Genomic DNA, 20,473 nt, shown 5'->3' on the forward strand with positions numbered 1-20,473 from the left:
ATTCTTTTACTTACCATAATGTTTTCAAAGTTCATCCATGTTGTAGTACTGTTATAAGCACGCTGTGAAGGTACACACGTAAGTTGTATCTGTCTACAGTGTCAGCTCTATTCAGTCATAAAGCAGTGTTAACATAATTATAAAGCAGGTTCAGGATTCCAAACTCAGTGACATTTCACCACATGATTAACTTGGCTTCTTACACAGCAGAGCACAAGACAAGTCACACAACACACAAGATCACACAGGGGGTGGGAAATTAATGAACCAAATGAGGAGTCAGTCTGTGAGCGACCAGTTGAGATCAGGCCTAGGTCCTGTTCGGGTCAGCTCTCAGCACTTATTGCTTATTATGTTCAAGCAGTGAAGGATCTCACCTCTGTTCAGAGATCAGTTGGGCAGAGCCTTCCAGCTGCAGCTGCCTTTTTAAAGTGGTCAAAGAGGGGTCAGTGTCTAAAGAGTCTGACAGCTGCAGAAATCCCCCCCCCCCCCCCCCTTTAAAAGGATTTAATCATTCTTGGGCCCCTGCAGACCTCCTCTGCTTCTTGTTACCACTTCTGGGGTGTCATTAACTGGTGCTGGTCTTGATGATAACTTGTAGCTGCAGCACCCTTAACAGTGTCACTGCTTGACAAAGGCCCTTGTTTGACCTGAGTGACTCCATCTTGCTCTCTACAAGTACTTGTACCAGTACTTCATTAATCCATTGTATGTATACACCGCCATTTGTTTATACATTCATCCACTAACGGACATCTCATTTGTTTGCACCTGTTTTAAATAGTGCTGCTATAAAATTTTGTGTACAAGTATTTGAGTATCTCTTTTCAGTTCTTTGGGGGTATATACCTAGGAATAGAGTTGCTGGGTCATGTGTTAATTATTTGTTTCATGTTTTTTTTTGTTTGATTTAAATTTTTTTTTTTAACATTTTATTTATTTTTGAGATAGGGAGAGACAGAGCATGAACGGGGGAGGGTCAGAGAGAGAGGGAGACAGAATCTGAAACAGGCTCCAGGCTCTGAGCTGTCAGCACAGAGCCAGACGCGGGGCTCGAACTCACGGACCGCGAGATCATGACCTGAGCTGAAGTCGGCCGCTTAACCGACTGAGCCGCCCAGGCGCCCCTGATTTTAAATTTTGATCTTGTATCTGGTAAGTTTTTGAGCTGTGAGACCAAGTAACTTTTAATTTGATTAGTAACATGAAAGCCCATAACATGTAGCTTGCAAGCAGTGACAGATTTTTGTCTCTTCCCTTTGAATATGTTAGTGGCATGTTTGTTTGTTTTTGTAATGTGATGGCTGGCATCTTTGTTTTATTCCTGAATATAGGAGGGGAATGTTTTAAATATTTTGATATTAAGTATGCTGTTTCATATAAATTTCTGTTTCCTTTCATTAAGGTCAAGTTTTCCTAGTTTGGTAAGAATTTTTTTGAAAATCAGGAATAGGTGCTGAGTATTCTTCCTTTTTTTTTTTTTTTTTTTTTTAAATGTTTGTTTATTTTGAGAGAAAAAGAGAGCATGCACAAGCAGGGGAAGAATGGAGAGAGAGGAGAGAGAGATGCGGGGCTCAAACTCCCGAACCATGAGATCATGCCCCTGGGCCAGAAGCAAGAATCGAACACTTAGCTGACTGAGCCACCTAGGTGCCCCTGAGTGTGACTTTTAAGAATTTATTGAGATATAATTTCTTTCCTTTAACTGTTAGTGTTTCAGAAGCATTGTTCTTACCCTACTTGGTTGATACCTTGTTACTTGAGTGGATTTTTCTTCCCTTCCAGACTGTTGGTTTGTCACACATACACAAAACACACTAGCAGGAGACTAGTAGGAGACTAAATGCTGGTGAGAAAACTAATATATATTGTGTATGTGTGACCAATCTGAAAACCAGTCTAAGAACTCTATTTTGGAAAAGCTGTAGTGCCAGGTTCAACAATGATGCAGAGCTGTACGTGTTAGGATGTAGGTCAACATGTTTCTTTTCTTCAGTCCTCTTATTTCCTTCATTTTTTCCTGTAAACTAAACAATTTAAAATCTTGTTATTCAGAATACAGTAACACACTCCTTTAAGTGTTTATAAATATACTCCATAATTGGTTCTGCTGATCCTCCCACCTTGTTCCTGATAAAAAAACAATGCTACAGAATGCTTTGAATTTCAGCAAGTGGCAAATTACCTCTGTTCACAGGGTGTTCATCACCATAGTAACAAGGAGCCAACTCGTTCTTGAAGTGGGGCAGGATGCTGGTCCATTGCTTTTCAGAAGGACCTAAGACAATCCAAATACTTTTGTAGACTAGACACCAGGCCTGCTTAAGGTGTGTCTAAACATCCTCAGTATACACAAGTCGCAGATGAAATAGTTTATAGAAGAAGTAAAATCCCTAGTTGAGGTTCTGTCACATCACAGAGACTCCAAAACAAACCCAGATGGACTTTACTTTCTGCCTAAGAATAACCAAATAGCTTCCTATTAAAAGCTCATCAATTCATAATCCCCCCACATTGAAGACAGCTGGTAGCGAAGGTCAGGAGGACGAGGGAATTGAATGAGGCAAAGGTAAAAAGTGATTTTTAGGTTTGGCCAAATAGTGTGGGTTTGGGTCACAGGTAATCTTTGGTTTAAATAGGCATGCTTAGATTTTGAAGTGCATGGTGTTAGATCTTGCTATGAGACAAGGTTGTTTGGAACCTAAATCTCAAGAGATTTTCCTTAAATGTGTTTAAAGCTGTATTTAAAGCTAAGTCCTGGGGAGAAGGTTGGTGGAAAGAGAAAAAGAATATATTAGGATTTGTTGTCTGAAATACCTACTATGATTTTAGAGGATGTCAACAATAAAACTGAATTTTCAGGTAGCTAGTAAAATATAGAGGACTATGTAATCTTTAAAAAAATTTTAATGTTTATTTATTTTTGAGAGAGAGAGAGAGAGAGAGCAGGAACAGGGCAAGGGCAGAGAGAGAGAGAGAGAGAGAGAGAGAGGGAGACACAGAATCTGAAGTGGGCTCCAGGCTGTGAGCTGTCAGCACAGAGCCCAATGTGGGGCTTGAACCATTTAACTGTGAGATCATGAGATCATGACCTGGGCTGAAGTCAGATGCTTAATTGACTGAGCCACCCAGGTGCCCCCCCAAGTGATGCCATTTTGGGCCTGTGGTTTTCTTTTTAACAAGGGTGTGACACAGAAAAAAATATGATGAGCTTTTCTTTTTCCTTATAGGATTATACTGGTTGCTGAGTTTGAGAGTAGACCATATGGAGAGCAAGAATAGAATTCAAAGACTAATGGGAGACTAATGCAGGTGAGAAATTGTGGTTAGAACAGAGTATTAGCAGTGGAGGTGGTGAATGGCACAAGCTGACTCTTGAACAACATGGGTTTGAACTGCTTGGGTCCACTTACATGGATTTTTTTATAGTACAGTACTGTAGATGTATTTTCCTTATGCTTTTTTTCATATTTTCTTTTCTCTAGCTTTATTGTAGGAATGCAGAATATAATGCATGTAACATACAAAGTATGTGCTAAACAACTGTTTATGTTATCAGTAAGGCTTCCAGACAGTAGTAGGCTATTAAGTTTTGGGGGAGTCAGAACTTATAATTCGGATTTTTGACTGCATAGGGATGGGGAGGTGTCTGTGCCCCTAATCCCCGCTGTTGTTCAAGGGTCAGATGTAGTTGGATTCTGAGTATATTTTGAAGGTAGAGCCAATGGGAATTCCTGATGTGGTTTGTGAGGGAAAAAGGGGGTCAAGGATGACTCAAGGTTTTTGGCTTTGGAAATTGGAAAAATGGGTTTGTTGATTACTAAAATGGGGAAGATTTTGGGAGGGTGGTGGTGGAACGTGCACAGGGAGTCAGGATTTTGATTTTGGACATGTTGAGCTTGAGATGCTTGCTAGCTTATTAGACATCTAGGTGGAGATTTTGAATAGTCAGTGTATAAACCTGGAGTCCTGGAGACAGGTTTGGGTGGCCACTTGGTATAGCATGTAAGTTGAATTTAGAGCCATTAGACTTGGGTGGAGCACTTAGCCAGTTCCCGGTCTAGACTATCTGAGGAGCCTGGGATGTCTCCGTGAATTCACGCATGTTGCTGCAATGTATCTGAAAATTTCCAGGAAAACAGTACGGTTGGTGTGTATCCTTGACATGTTTTTTAAAAAAAAATTTTGCTAAAATGTTTGAGATGTGTGCTTGTGTTTTTTATATTTCTATACAGCTGGGATAAGCTGAGTGCAGTTTTGAATGTACATTCAGTGTTTCTCACAGTAGAAATCATACATAAGCAAACACAAAATTCACATTCTATTCAAGTTGTTCCCCAATATATCTGTCAATCCCATATAGCAGAATTGATTGTACTTAATTAAAAGTTCCTGGAGGTGGGGATGGGAGATTGAGGGGGTGGGGATAAGAATCTGCCATGAAAACTAGAGAATCATTGCTTGGAGGCCCAGGAAGGAGCTGAGGGAGATTTGAGAAAATGTCTTTGAAAAGCAGTTTATTTTGGGGGCTCCTGGGTGGCTCAGTCATTTGCACATCTGACTCTTTGGGTTTCAGCTTAGGTGTTGATTATAGGTCATGGGATTGAGCCCCACAAGAGAGGGAGAGAGAAAGAGAGAGTGCATGCATGAGTGAGGGAGAGGGGCAGAAGAGAGGGGGAGGAGAGAATCCCAAGCATGCTCCATGCCCAGGGCGGAGCCCAACTTGGGGTTCATCCCACCCTGATCCCATGCTGTGGGATCATAACCCAAGCCAAAATCAAGAGTTGGATGCTTAACAGACTGAGCCACCCAGGCGCCCCAGATTCTTCTCTTTGAAGGGAGTATACTATTCAGCTTTGAGATACGGAGACTCAGAAAATTAGGAAGAGCTGGGTAGTAATAGATGCAGTGAGACATCCTCAGAAGGAACTTTGTGGTTTAGTAAGTGAGCAGCTAGAGAGATTAGAACAGTTAAGGGAATTAGCTGAAGATCAGAAGAGTATGAATACCTAGGAAGTTAAAATCCATTTGGTTATATCAGCTGAAGAAAGTAACTAAAGTTGATTAGGCTTTAAGGAGGAGCTTAAAAAATTTTTAAGCCATGTTTGTTGTGCCTTTAGGAAAGTGTAGGTAAGGGTGCTGAATCTTCTTGTATTGAGCAAGTTCTTTGGTTCTTAAGGGGATTATAATCAGTTGTGGGTCAAAAACTGTAAGATTCATCATAGCTTGGTTGAATTCTTTCTTAGGTTATTCTTCTTTCTTTGCTTTTTTTCATGTGTAACCCAAACCTTCTGGTTTAATAATGTTGATACCAGGAGAGGAAACAATATGAATGGAGAACTTAGGTATTCCAGTTTCTGAAATTGGAATTTTGATCTTCATTATGACTTAATAAATTTACGTGAATTTTTAGTATAAGCTAGCCTTTGGAACCCTGTCAGCTTAAGAATTGAATGATAAAAGTGTGTTTTCTGGTCCTCCATCAATGTATGAACACATGGGTAGGTGGTCATCTCGTGATTCTTTGATTCTCAGACTTTGTATTTCCCACAATAAGGAAGTTCTGTTCAAGAAACCAAATAAACATTACACTTTCTTTGTTTTTGTTTTGAGCATGAAATAACAGGATTGGGTGATTTTTTTTTTTTTAATTAAAAATTTTTAAGTTTATTTTGAGAGTGAGTGAGAGGCGGAAGGGCAGAGAGAGAAGGAGAGAATCCCAAGCAGGCTCTGTGCTGTCAGCACAGAGCCTGATTGTACAGCACAGAGCCCTGTGCGGGGCTTGAACCCATGAATCATGAGATCATGACCTGAGCTAAAACCAAGAACCAGACAATTAACCGACTGAGCCACCCAGACGCCCAGGAAGTTGGATGATCTTAAAGGATTTTTCTTGATACTTTTGAATCATTCTCTTTCTAAAATTTTAACTTTGTTAAAATTTATTATTATTGTTATGATTATGATTTTCTAGTAATCTCTATACCCAGTGTGGGGCTCGAACTCACAACCCCGAGATCAAAAGTTGCATGCTCTTCTGACTGAGCCAGCCAGGCAGCCCCTAAAATTTTAACTTTCTACTCAATATTATTTTGGAGAGTCAATGAATTTTGTTTCTGGATTTGTGGGATGTGGATAGAAATGTGATAGTGGGATAGAATTAAAACTTTTTTTTAATAGAAGAAAGAAGAATAACCTAAGAAAGAATTCATCCAAGCTGTGATGAATCTTGATGTACAGTTTTTGACCCACAACTGATTATAATCCCCTTAAGAACCAAAGAACTTGCTCAATACAAGAAGATTCAGCACCCTTACCTACACTTTCCTAAAGGCACAACAAACATGGCTTAAAAATTTTTTAAGCTCCTCCTTAAAGCCTAATCAACCTTAGTTACTTTCTTCAGCTGATATAACCAAATGGATTTTAACTTCCTAGGTATTCATACTCTTCTGATCTTCAGCTAATTCCTTGTGCAACTTTTTTTTTAAGGGGTCTTTGGGAATTAAAGTACTTGTTTAAGACCAAAAAGAAAACTTCACAATAATTTGTTTTTTTCTGATAAAATTTACCTCTTGAGCCTTCCCATTGCCTATTTTTCTAGGTTCTTGCTAGGAAAAACGTTAATTTCAGTACTGCTTTTCTTTACCTTATGGCTGGCCTTTGTTTTCATGTTAAGTTCAAAGATCGTGTTTTTCCTGTTGGATTTGCCTGTTTTTTGTTCCTCTTCTGATGTTTCTCTTTTCCCCTTGCCATCTTCCCAAATGAGAACCTGTAGAAGGCATTTATCTGTAGTTTTGATTTGTGTGTTTCCTGTAATCGTGCAAGCAACTTACAGCTGAGTTGCCTCGGATAGCCATGACATCACTTTTCTCTTTATATCAAATTTAGTTTTAGTGATAAAAACTTAGGAAATACTATACACTTATGCTAACAGTGAGTGACCTAAATAATAATCTCTTGATTTTTATATTTCCTTTCCCTTATATTGTCTTAAACTCACTTTTAAGGCTTTTTGTATGTGTTTCCATAAATCTTCTAAAATTTGCTTCAAATCTAGGGTATTTCAGGAATGGTTTGTGCACAAAGCAGGATCAGATTCATTTCCTAAAAGACTTTGCTTTATGTGACATTGTGTTTCAATTATCCTGATGTTCGTATTCCATTTCTAGATTTGTCATAGAAAAGGGCACTCATATTCTTTCTAATGAGTTTTATTTACTAAAAAAAATTGTTTCATGATATGGTTGACTGTAAAATAGCTTTCCAAAATCTTATGCTTTAGATATATTTTTTATATATGATATATATGCTCCATACTTCCTTTTCTTTCCATAAAGACCTTTCATGTACCATATGCTTTATTAGTCTGCTTCCCAGCTAGAATGTATATCTGATGAAGACGAATACTTTTATATTTAGCTCACTGCTGTATCACTAATCTTTGGAAGAGTGCCTGGTACATAGTAGATGCTTAGTAAATACTGAGTGAAGAAAAGATCTAGTTGGTACCTTCGCTCACAAACTGTGAGATTTGAATAGGAGTAATGATTGCTTGAATGTTCAAATTAGAGGCTGGAAATTATTTTATACTTGTGAAACGGAAGAAAATTCCCAAAGGTAGGAAAGGCCTGGTCTCTTTAGGCCCCCCCACAGGATAGTTGCAATTTATTGTTTTTTAATTTTTTTAATTAGGACTCTATACCCAACATGAAGCTTGACCTCACATCCTGAGAACAAGAGTCTCATATTCTAAGGAATGAGCCAGCCAGGTGTCCCAGTAGTTGCAATTTGAGTGTAATGCTAGTGTTGCAGATTTAGATGAGAGTGGGTCCAAAAATCTCTACCATCTGTGTAGTTTTAATCAAATCTCTGTGGTATGCACTTATATTATAAATATATTAATAGTTTTTCCTGTGCTGCTCTCATCTTCTCTCGCACTAAATAATTTCTGGTCTGGAGTATTATTTTGTAAATTTGAGTAACATGTGAATCATCCAAAGGAAGAAATTCATTAAGACCCTTTTTTTTAAACTTTTTTTTTTTTTTAACGTTTATTTATTTTTGAGACAGAGAGAGACAGAGCATGAACGGGGGAGGGTCAGAGAGAGGGAGACACAGAATCCGAAACAGGCTCCAGGCTCTGAGCTGTCCGCACAGAGCCTGATGCGGGGCTCAAACTTACGGACTGTGAGATCATGACCTGAGCCGAAGTCGGCCGCTTAACCGACTGAGCCACCCAGGCGCCCCAAGACCCTTTAATATATATAGAACTAAAACATTTTTACGTTGCATTGTTATGTAGTTAAATATGTATGAACAAAACTAGTAAACCCTGTATGCTTCTAGTTCTTATACAACTATAAACTATTTAATATACTTTATACTTTATTAATATACTTTAATATGCTATTTAGTTTCATATTATTTTGATACTATTTTGAATAAAGTTTGAAAAACTAAATTGATGCTTACAGTATAAGTGCTGCCATTCACTCTGCAAATTCTGTTGTGTTTGTCACATTAAAAAAAAATTTTTTTTTTTAATGTTTATTTATTTTTGAGAGAGACAGAGACAGAATGCGAATGGGTTGGGGCAGACAGAGAGGGAGACACAGAATCCGAAGCAGGCTCCAGGCTCTGAGCTGTCAGCACAGAGCCTGACGCGGGGCTGGAACTCACAAGCTGTGGGATCATGACTTGAACTAAAGTTAGATGCTCAATCAACTGAGCCCCCCAGGCGCCCCGTGTTTGTCACATTTTAAAGATACTGTGATAACTCATCTTCTTTACTTTTTTACATTTGAGCTGCTGCTGAAACTTTGTTCATTGTTTAGCTTTCATTTTTCCTTTATTAAATCAGGGTTTCAGGCACCTTGGAGCATGTCTGTAGGTGTTCAATAATTATTTTCCACATGAATTCAGGAACTGAAGAACTTCCTATTTGATTATCCTTGGGTATTTAATATTTTTCTCACTTATACATCCCACTCAGAGTAGAAATAAGAATTATAGTAAATGTTATTCTCCTTGAGGGCGTTGTTATATGAAACACTGAATGACTGATGTAAAGGATCTGCCTCTGCATGAAATTAGGTCTAGCACTGTCACCTGTCTGTAAGATCCCAGGTAATGCAGGTTAGCTTCTGGTTTGCTTCTGGGTAATGTTTGGTTCTTTGCTAATCACTGTAGAAGGCTTCTTGGATACAAAGCTCTTTCTCAGATTGTCTTTTACTATGCTTTCTAAAAGTTGGAAATGTTTAATACATGATGGGACTAAGTGTCAGTTCCTGAAGTAACATATATTGTAAAGTGTTTTCATAAGGAGAACTTGGTGTACCTCTTTGTTTGAATCTTATTTTAAGAGAGAGAGAGAGAGAGAGAGAGAGAGAGAAGGGCTGAGGGAGAGAAAGAGAGAGAACTTCAAGCAGGCTCCATGCCCAGTGTGGAGCCTAAGGCAGGCCATGAGATCATGACCTGAGCCCAAACCAGTAGTCAGATCCTTAACCAGCTGAGCCACCCAGGTGCCCCTTAATCTTTTATAACTTAAAATGTAGTGTTTTGAGCTTGTAGTGTATCAGAAAATGTTGACCTTTGAAGTTATGGCTACATCCCTACTTGATCTTGAGCAGGTTTCAGTTTTTGAGCTTTTATCTCCTTTCAGCACAATGGTTGCAGACTTCAATACAAAAACATTAAGGTTATATATAGGTTTGTGGTGACATGAGCATGGGGGAATAGGCATATGGAGACTGGAGAGGAAAGAAAGAAGGAGCAGCTGATACCTTTGTACGCAACCAAGATGCAAATGATCTGAGGAACAGAAAGAGGGCAGATGAGATGTTTGCAAAAGTTCTTTGTAGATACAAAACATTTCTTACAGCTCAGGTGCTGGTATGTTTAGGGAAGATACTTGTTTTATTTTTCCAGTGGCTACAATTTATTAGCTTATAAGACCACCTTTCCTAGGGAGTAGGATCCTGCTTAGAGGCTGACAAGAGTTAGACCCACAAGTCACAAATTCCAGCAGTTTGTGAATTATGATTGGTTACTTTATTGTACTAATGGTCTGTTTCTATAAGATTGGCAGTATGAGAGGAATAGGCTTATTGGTAGAAATTTGGGGGTGATGTAGTTTTGTATCATTTCTTAACTCTTAGTGTGTTTGGCTTTGCTGTTTGGTATGTACAGTTTTGCCACCTATTAACCCAGCAGTGAAATCTGATCTTGGTATCAGGTTCTCCTTTGTGGTTTGGTTTATTAAATTGAAGTACCTAAGGGTTCTGGGTGTGAACTCTGCATCTTTGTAATTGATTTAGAAAGAACCAGGGAAGTTAAGATTTTCTATTAAAGTAATTAATAAAGCATTGTGGCTTTGAAATAAATGTATATAACTGTTACACCAAAATGACCAAAACATGATAATAGGACCCAGTTTGTGTTTTTATTGCCCTTAAAGATGAAAGTATTTTTAAACTTCTTGGTGCCCTTTTCCTTTCTAGTTTGGGTGTGTAGGAGTCTGTTTATCAGAAATATTTTAGCACTGATGTTGGTTTGGCATTAAAAAAAAATCTATGTAAACATGACCCTGGACAGCTGTGTTTAATATAGTAAAGAACCATGGGGAGACTTTACAGTATTTCTTGTTGGGACTTCATGTCTGTATATTTTAGTATTTAAAGGATGTGGTTTGGGGCTTTGAAAATGAGAAGGATGTTGCCTAACTCATAGCTGAATGTCTGCTTATCTAGATTGTTCTGTCGTGGAGGTTATTAGCAACGTGAAAGTTGTTTTTACTCTACTTAAACTGACAGTATTAAGTTGGAAAACTTTTGTGGAAGTTATTTGTTTGCACATGGCCGGTGAGTAGGATTTTCTTTAAAATCCGGCATTGCATAGAAATTTTTAGGTAAGTAGGGTGCTGGAAAAAAGTGGCTACTCAAGCCAAACTGTGTTTTGGCTTTGCAGAAAAGTAATGAAGATTAAAAGTGACCATGACCTGGAGAGCATCTCCACTTCTTCTACCTCCCATCACTGAGCTAGCAGTGCACTAGGTCAGGAAGTGGTGGGTGGAGTTGTTTAGTTGTATCAACTTCCTGGTCTGCCCAAGTATCGATTAGTCAGGCACTCCCATGTTCCATTTAAAAGATGGTTGCTGATCTTTTAAAAGAAAGATTTCCATTACATCCTTAGGTTTGACATTGATTCACTCTAATGAACACTTGCCAGGTGCAAGGAAGGCCCTGTGCTACATGCTCTGTGAGAGCTACAGAAAGGAGTATGATTACTTATAACTTTCAGTTTACAGTATAGTAGGGGAGAGGAAGACAAGATAGACCAAGGTAAGTGTCCCATGGGAGGCATATAGTAGCTATTCCTTAATACTGCTGGGTGAGGGTGGGGCAGTGGATGAGACCCGGGCAGGAGGGGTCCAGCTGGGTAAGCAGTTTCTGTAGTTGTACAATGTACTACAGTAGTAGTACAGTGAGTAAATGATAAAGATGGTAACAGGTAGGGAAGAAAGGTTAAACAGTCCCTGTGACGGTAAAAGGAAAGTATACAAGGAAGAACTAAGACAGGAGCTGTTAATCAGAAGCCTTGAGATTTCCCCTGAATTCTGTGCAGAATAGTTTGTGTGCATGCCCTGGCCTTTTTTCTTGGGCAGAGGACTTAGACTTTTCCTCAGATTCTGAAGTGTCCGCAGTTCAAGAAAGATTGAGAACCATTGTGTTATCAACTTTCGATGACAGAGGATATTGAGACTTTATAAGGAAGTCATGGGGTAAAACAGTTTTTCCTTGTGGGAGGTATTGGGGGGATTTGGGTACTGAGTTTATGAAGTTGTCTCTGGAGCAGGGCAGTGATTGCCTTGTCAAACTGGTTTTCCCACCCAGCAAGTCCAGTGGGTCCATTAGTAGATTGCGTGACAATGAAGAGTAGGTATTTTGAGTCAAAGGAGTTTATTAAGTATTATTTCCCCCTTTATTTGGAGGCCAGATTGATGAAGGTTTGAGAGACTGGGATGCTATTGCAGAATAGTTCCCGGCGTTTACTTTTCGTGGAGCTCTTTTTTTTTTTTTTTTAATTTTTTAAAATTTATTGTTTTTTAAATTTACATCCAAATTAATTAGCATATAGTGCAACAATGATTTCAGGAGTAGATTCCTTAGTGCTCCTTATCCATTTAGCCCATCCCCCCCTCCCACACCTCCTCCAGTAACCTTCTGTTTGTTCTCCATATTTATGAGTCTCTTATGTTTTGTCCCCCTCCCTGTTTTTATATTATTTTTGTTTCCCTTCCCTTATGTTCATCTGTTTTGTCTCTTAAAGCCCTCATATGAGTGAAGTCATATGATTTTTGTCTTTCTCTAATTTCACTCAGCATAATACCCTCCAGTTCCACCCACGTAGTTGCAAATGGCAAGATTTCATTCTTTTTGATTGCCGAGTAATACTCCATTGTATATATATATACCATATCATCTTTATCCATTCATCCATCGATGGACATTTGGGCTCTTTCCATACTTTGGCTATTGCAGATAGTGCTGCTATAAACACAGGGGTGCATGTGTCCCTTTGAAACAGTACACCTGTATCCCTTGGATAAATACCTAGTAGTGCAAATGCTGGGTCGGAGGGTAGTTCTATTTTTAGTTTTTTGAGGAATCTCCATCCTGTTTTCCAGAGTGGCTGCACCAGCTTGCATTCCCATCATGGAGCTCTTCTTATGTGTAAAGTATTCTGTGCTTGATCTCATAGGGGGAATCTATAAAATACCATACAGGGTCCCTGCCCTTAAGGAGTAGATGGTATCTAATGCTTTCCTTTTGACTTTTTGTTCAGCCTGGATCTGTGTATGTTCAGTTAATCTTTGAGTCTTTGACCATTTCCTGGGCAAAAGAAACATTTCTTTTAAAATGAACTTGAACTGACTTTGGTTTGTGACTTAATTTTCCTTTTAAAGAATGGAGAACCACTGGGATTTGAGGGTTTAGGAAATAGCATCATTATTATACTGTACTTGTAATTAGGAAGGCCTGTACAGCTGATTTGGTGACTTCTGAGCAAATCCTTTGACTCTTCTATTTATTTTTATATCAATATGTGTGTATGCACACACAGCTTTGTTTAAAAATGTTATAAAGCACATTTTAAAAAATGACCTGTCGGGGCACCTGGGTGGCTCAGTCAGTTAAGTGTCTGACTCTTGATTTTGGCTCAGGTCATGTTCTCATGGTTTCCTGAGTTGGAGCCCTGAGTCGTGCTCTGTGCATTAATCACATGGAACCTGCTTGGGATTCTCCCTCTCTCCATCTCTCTCTGCCTCTCCCCTGCTCATGCTCTCTCTCAAAATAAATATTTAAAAAAAAAAAGACCCATCATTTAATATTCTAAGATGAACTGCTTATATAACCAATTATTTAAAAATATTCATTACACTTTAATTGATCAGTTTCCACATTTGTGAAATGTGAATAAATAATAATTGTATATATCTCATACAGTTGTCCTGAAGATGAAATTAATGTTTATATGTGCTTAATAAATATCAATGGCTATGTTGTTAATAATATTAATATTTTAATACTAATACTATCATTTCTCCCTTCCCCATGGGTGAATGTGGAGGGGGAGTATTGTTATGAAAGGATTTACAATGAGGTATCTTTAAATAGCAAAATTTCTTATGCATTTATTGAAATGTTTATATTTATCTTTAAAGTTATGAAAGTTAAGTGCACTTATCCATAAGGCAGGTTCAGTTATTAATAATTAGACCGCTCATTTAGGTCACAGAATGAGGGAATTGAAAGCCATATCTGTTTAATTAAGAAATGGATTGATTGATCTTGATCACTGTTGTCTTTTAGTTCTTTTTTATTTGATTCTGTTTTGGTCACTCTTTTTTATATATTTTTTTGTTCTCTAATTTATTTCCTGTTCAATTTTTAGTAACTAGTGTGGAGTAGGGCAAGAAGAATTTATATTGGTTGGTGCCCGGTGTCTGAACCCGGAAAGAGTGACACATCAGATAGCCTGGGGCTTAGTGGAGAGGGACTTACAAAGAGTCCTGTGGAGCTGTTTTACCCAGGAACCACTGAACTCCACCACATTTTCCTCCAAATCAGACTGTATGCAGCTTCACCCTGTGTGTGTATAATGAACAGTTCCAGGCTTATTCATCCATTGTTTTCCAAATGCTTCCAATTATTTCCCCTTTTCAAAAACCAGTAATTATGAGAAAATTCTGTTATGTACAAAAATGTAGAAATAGAGTTACGAACCTGCACTTAGCCATATCCAGCTTTAACAGTTTATCATCTCATGGCCAATCTTATTTGATCTATACTCCAAACCATTTCTTCTGTCCCTTATTGTTATGAAGGAAATCTCAACTATCATATCACTTACTCTAAAAAGATTTTAAGATGTATATCTAACAGATAAGGACTTAAAAATACATATATACACACATATATATTAATTTTTATAGTATGTCTATTTGACTCAGCATCCATTATATTTGGCTGGTTTCTTAAGGGTTTTTTGTTTGTTTGTTTTTTAAGTAGGCTCAACGCCCAACATGGTGCTTGAACTGGAGACCCTGACGTCAGAAGTCACATGCTCTAGTGACTGAGCCAGCAAGAGGCGCTCCTTGTTAAGTTTATTTTAATGGGATAGCCTCCCCGCCTATACACCCCACCCATCCCCAGTCTATCTGTCTTTCTAACTTGGAATTTGCTTGAAGAAACCAGCCTTATTTTGTTCTGTAGTGTAGTTTCCCTGCTAGATTTTACTGTTTGTATTCCTCAGATGTGTAATATATTTTTGTCTCCTGTGTTTTCTATAAATTGGTAGCTGGCTTTAAAGGACTGACCAGATTAGAATTTTTTTTTTTTTTTAAATGCCTTCTTTTCCTCTCTCAGGAGCATGTGCTGTGTTTCAGGTTTGCCCAGATCCATTAATTCAGTAAAAGTTAGAAAATTGTAACATCTATTTCTATCATTCCTTCCATTTATTTTGAATCAAAACCTATCAGAAAATTTAAAAATTTTTTAAATAATTTTTTCAGAGATTGAGCATTTTTAAAAAAGTTTATTTATTTATTTTGAAAGAGAGAGAGCGTGCAGGGGAGGGACAGAAAGGGGGGGGGGGGAGAGAATCCCAAGCAGACTTTGCACTGTCAGTGCCCTAGATCCCGACCTGTGGCTTGATCTCATGAACCGTGAGGTCATGACCTAAATTGAAACCAAGACTGAGCCACCCAGGTGCCCCCGAAATAAAATTCTAATTTAAGGCATTTAATGGCTTTAAGTGTATTTTATTTTGATTTTGTAGCAGTGATTAAAATATAGTACTGTACATAATTTGGTGTTGAGATGTGCTGTATACTCTATTGGGTAGCTGACTACTGCAGAGCAACTTTAGACCCATGTGTTTCATCTAGGTAGGAAGTTGTCTTAGAGTGCTTACCAGTAGTTTTTTCCCAGCTAGAGATAAGTATGAGGGGTGAATATGCATTCTAATGAGTGTGTACTTCCCTACTTGTATAATACTATAAATTGCTGTTTGTTTGTTTTTTTTAATTTTTTTTTTTCAACGTTTTTAAATTTATTTTTGGGACAGAGAGAGACAGAGCATGAACGGGGAAGGGGCAGAGAGAGAGGGAGACACAGAATTGGAAACAGGCTCCAGGCTCCGAGCCATCAGCCCAGAGCCTGACGCGGGGCTCGAACTCACGGACCGCGAGATCGTGACCTGGCTGAAGTCGGACGCTTAACCGACTGCGCCACCCAGGCGCCCCTATAAATTGCTGTTTTAAAGTTTTACCTACTTGTGTAATTTTTTTCTTTTTAATGAGCTTAGGCATTTAATTTTCTAAAACTGTTTCTGGGCTTGATTTGGAATCAGGAGCAATAAAGTCTAAAATATGTCTGCTTAGTACAGTTAGCTTTGGTATTACTTACTGAAGACCTTGGTTTTTAAATTGTGCAGTTTTCTTTCTTATAACTGTAGAAGGGCGGCTTGGAAGGTAATCTGATTTTGTTCAGTTTTCCCATTTCACAGCTGTTATATTTTACATTTGAGAGTTATCAAGGAGTCTGGGGCTCACTTGGTGTCCTTAAGGACTTTTCAAATAGTCCCCTACTAATATTTATAATATGATAATATTTTTGTTTCTGGAAAGGATTTATTTAGGGAAAAAACCCAGTTTCTTCATTGGTATTTCGTTTAAAGCAAGCATCTGAAGCTGGTGCACTAGAAAGTAGTTGAAGACCTAGTGATTTTGCCAGGTCAGTGAAGCTCATAAGTATCTGGTGAGTTTAATAGAGGAGCTTTTCTTCAGTAAATCAGAAAGCGACCAGATAATTAATTTCTTTCCCCTCATACATTGTACTGCCTTTCTTCTTACTCTTTTCAGCTCTTGTTCAAGCTCAGGGCTTTTGAGGTGAGCTGACTTCTCTCTTACTGCTCAGAGCCAAGAAGCTGAATTTATTCTTCAGATACATCTACAGTGGAATAAACCTGTTTTTCACTTTTCTGTGGGGGATTTTGTGTGTTCGCTTTACAGATGAACTTGGACTTTGGATCATATAAATGGACATAGAAGGGAAATTGAAGTACTAGACCAGGAAATGAAAATTCAAGGTTTTCAGCAGTTTGCCAGCTGGAGCTCCAGCAAGTTATTTTTGGGGTATCTCTTTAGAAATAATGGTACAAGAAATCTCGTTAATAAATAGTACTTTTATTTTCTGGGGCTCCATATTGCCACTTCGTATCGTGTTGGATCCAACACAAAACTATAGTGATCCATTTGAGCTGCTTGTACAGTAGATATGGATGTTACATTCTCAGCCTGTCTTCCACATTCAGGCTGTCTCTAGAATATAGCATCCATTCGAATTCAACAAATGATTTTTGAGTGAGGCTCCAGAGGCGCAGTGGTAAATCAGGCAGACAAGTGTTCCTATCCTTGGGAGTTTACACCTTAGTAAAATTGTCCACAGAGGTACGTCCCTAGGTGGAATAGTGAATTCAACAGAAGTTTCTCTTTTGCCCAATTGTCTGAACATATCCAAAGCTGTTTTTTGAGGGCAGTCAGGCATACAGAGAGAAGACGACAAGCCAGGTTTTGAAATTTCACAACATAATGTTATCTTTGTTGACTATGACTTTGGTGTGTAGAAAATAATGGATCTTCTGTCAGTAAACAAGAAACTTGTTAGTGATTTCTACCTCTTGTTATTTGTCTCTTTTTTATTCTAAGATTTTGTGCTGAATTGCAGTAGGTTTTCTTAGTTTAGACTTTCTGAAGTAATGTTTCTTCTCTCTTCACTCCTCTCCCCACCTTTAGTGTTGGCTAATAGGCTTAAAATTTATTCTAATATTATTTGGTTGATCAGTAGTTACTTCCAATCCTTTGGCAAGTAGCTAAATATAAACATGGTTACTGTATATCCTGTATTTTTCAAGATAATCTCAATTTCAAGTGTTTTGGTCCATTTTGGTATAGACTTAGTTTTTAATTTAGATATAAATGGTCCTTTAGGTCAGTGCTCTTTAACCTGAGTCCATGGATCCTGATGAGCTTTAGGGAGGTGGTTTGTGAATCTCCCGAAACAATAATCATGCCAGACTTTGTGGCTATGTGTCCTTTCCTCAGGGAGTGATGAAGTTTGGGGGTGGTGGTGGGGGGTCCGGAGCCAACGACCAAGAAAGAATTCTTGAAGACCTCTCTAGTGCAAAAAGATGATTTTATTAAAGCATGGAAACAGGACCTGTGGGCAGGAAGAGCTTCTGCACTGGGGTCATGACAGGTAACTCATTATATACCCTCAGGTTGGGAGGGGGTCAGGGATAGAGTAAGTCTCTAAGAAATTTTGGAAGCAAGGTTTCCAGGACCTTGAGGGGCTAGCTGTTGCTACGGAAATGCCATTTAGTACCGTTTAGTAAAACCTCAGTCATGAGACCCTTCAGATGTTTATCAGGAGGCCGTAAGTTTGGAGCATGATTGCCAGCATATATTGTGGAGCAGTTGAGATAGAGGAAATAGACTTACAGGATCCTCAAGGTTGGGATAATGTTAAGCTAAACTTCTTTTGCCCCCAGCAAAGTGTCATCATTGAGACAGCTGGGCTCCTAGAGGGAGGTCACTGCTGGTTTCAAGGACTTGTCAGTGGGTTCTAGGCAGTAAGGGAATTTAATTTTTCATTTGCCTTAGTTTCCCACGTTACCGTGGCAAGCGCTTAAAGCCCTTTCCTTTGTTCTTGGGTAGCCAGGAGTGTCTGAGGACTATCACACTTATTCCACCTGGAAGGTGGGGTGGTGCCAGCCTGTATTTTGCCCTCAGCTTGCCCCACGCTCCCTCCTCAGGGAGCATCCATTTTCTTTCATCAGAATTTTAAAGGGCTTATAGTGGCTGCAAAAAAGGTTAATAATAACCATTGTATTTTGTACTAATGAGATTTTAATAGGAGTGATAACATTTTTCCCCTTCCAGACATGTTTTACAGAAGACAGTTGTCCAGGTGTTAATTATTTGGAGTAGTGAGCTCTTGAATGATTTGAAATGTTCTCTTAAATAAATATGGGTTGTATGGAGATCAAATCAGAATAGCTTTCTGGTTATTTTTATGATCTTAAAACATTAAGCTTTAACTCATGAATTCTTACATTTACCCCATTGTTAGGGGCTGAATTGCCTGCTGCTTCCCTTTGCATATGTTGAAGCGCTAATCCCCAGTGCCTGGGAATGTGACTGAATTTGGAGAGCTGGCATTTAAAGAGGTGATTAAGGGGTGCCTGGGTGGCTCAGTTGATTAAGCATCCAGACTCTGTGATTTCTGCTCAGGTCATGATCACATGGTTCATGAGACGGAGGCTCGCGTTAGGTTCCATGTGTTGACAGTGTGGAGCCTACTTGGGATTCTCTTTCTCCGTCTCTCTCTGCCCTTCCCCCACTCATGCTCGCGCTCTCTCTCTCTCTCTCTCTTTCTGTCTCTCAAAATAAACTTAAAAACTAAAGAGGTTGATTAAGTTAAAAGAAGGTAGACAGGGTGGGCCCTAATTTAATCTGATTGGTGTCTTTAAAAGAAAGAATTCTGCACACAAGAGAAAGACACCAAAGGCATGTGTGTCCAGAGGAAAGATCCTGTGAGGACACCATGAGAAGGCAGCCTTCTGCAAGCCAAGGAGAAAGGCCTCAGAATAAAACAAACCCACCATCCCCTTGATCTTGGACTTTTAGACTCCAGACTTATGAAAAGTAACTTTTCTGTGTTTAAACCACACAGTTAGTGGTATTTTGTATGGTAGCTCTAGCAAACCGATATGCTGCTGATGAAGTAGTAGTTGAGTGTCAGTAAAAAGTATAGCAAGGGTAACTATTTCTCTTTGCCTCAAAGCATTTTTGGGGAAATGACGAAGTGTTGTGTATAGTTTCATGTAGTCTAGTACTGGAAAGAGATGGTAGGACCTCTGAAATCTAGATATATATTAATATTCCTATTCATATTGGTCTTACTCTTTATCATTTCATAGTTTTCCACTTGCCTATGGTTATATTTTATCTCATCTGTTCTCTACCATTTTTCTTTCTTTGAAACTAATTGTTGTAAATAAATAAGTCTGTTATAAATCAACACCAGAATAATATCTGTATGTATTGTCCTGTGTATTCTTCTGTATACAGTCATTCCAACCCAGCCTTATTCTCTGATAATATCATCTGTACTCAGGCCTGTGGCTCAGACTGTCATATTTGCATTAAATTTTTAAGTTTCTCTTTGCCAGAAATAAAATTTGAGTGATCTTAGTGATGTCTATCTTTGTTGCTAACTTGACTCAGTACATGGGAAACTTTTAAGTTTGTAAATGAGTGAAAAGCTAAAGGATCGGTGTAGATTTCTTAGGTTTGCCATGCGTTCACGAATTGTTAGTTTTGTTCATGCTGAAGTCTCAAGGTCTAGTCTGACACTGAAAGGGAAGTTAAGTATTTAATAAATGAATAGATTAATTTTAAGTTGGTTATCAAACTCAACATCCAAAATTTAACCCAAATTCTGTTTCCTGTCACAGTTAGACTTCTCAGTCTTTATTTATGACAATGAGATTAAGCTTACTGATGAAGTCTTCATCCATGTGTTCCTCATCTGTGCTCCCTCTTTTCATAATGTGCTAGGTAAGAGGATAGCCTCTGATTCCTGACTGTGCACACCCAGGCTTCTTGATGTGCTTGCTTGCGTGATCTTGGCAAGTTTTTTTAACCTCCCTCTGCTTTGGTTTTTTCACCTGCAATTAGGGTTAGTAAGAATATGCACTTAGGTTTTTTGGGGGTGGGGTGGTTGTGAGCTTTGAACAGTGCCTAGCACATAGTAAACATTTTAGAGCTATTATTATTCTAGAAGTGAAAACAGATTATTCTCTGCTTACTTCTTTGTTATTTTTTATCTCTAGGTCTACGTTGCTT

General features: G+C 38.5%; 1 protein-coding gene across 9 annotated transcripts in view; it reads left to right on the forward strand.

The window, feature by feature from the left end:
- FBXO34 (F-box protein 34) overlaps positions 1–20,473 on the forward strand; it is an 88,077-nt gene that overhangs the window by 53,476 nt on the left and 14,128 nt on the right. For 3 of the 9 annotated variants that reach the window (XM_078448228.2, XM_078448229.2, XM_078448230.2), the window contains exon 2: positions 3,231–3,312. The exons of 3 other annotated variants lie outside the window; for them this stretch is intronic. The gene's annotated coding sequence lies outside the window, so the exon portion shown is untranslated. Of the gene's footprint in view, positions 1–3,230; positions 3,313–3,366; positions 4,151–8,845; positions 11,343–18,651; positions 18,793–20,473 lie in introns of those variants that run through there. 3 more of the 9 variants (XM_078448231.2, XM_060619890.3, XM_060619892.3) reach the window with 3 other exon arrangements.

The sequence above is a fragment of the Panthera onca genome, chromosome B3 (assembly GCF_046562875.1).
Source record: "Panthera onca isolate mPanOnc1 chromosome B3, mPanOnc1 haplotype 2, whole genome shotgun sequence".
Taxonomy (NCBI): domain Eukaryota; kingdom Metazoa; phylum Chordata; class Mammalia; order Carnivora; family Felidae; genus Panthera; species Panthera onca.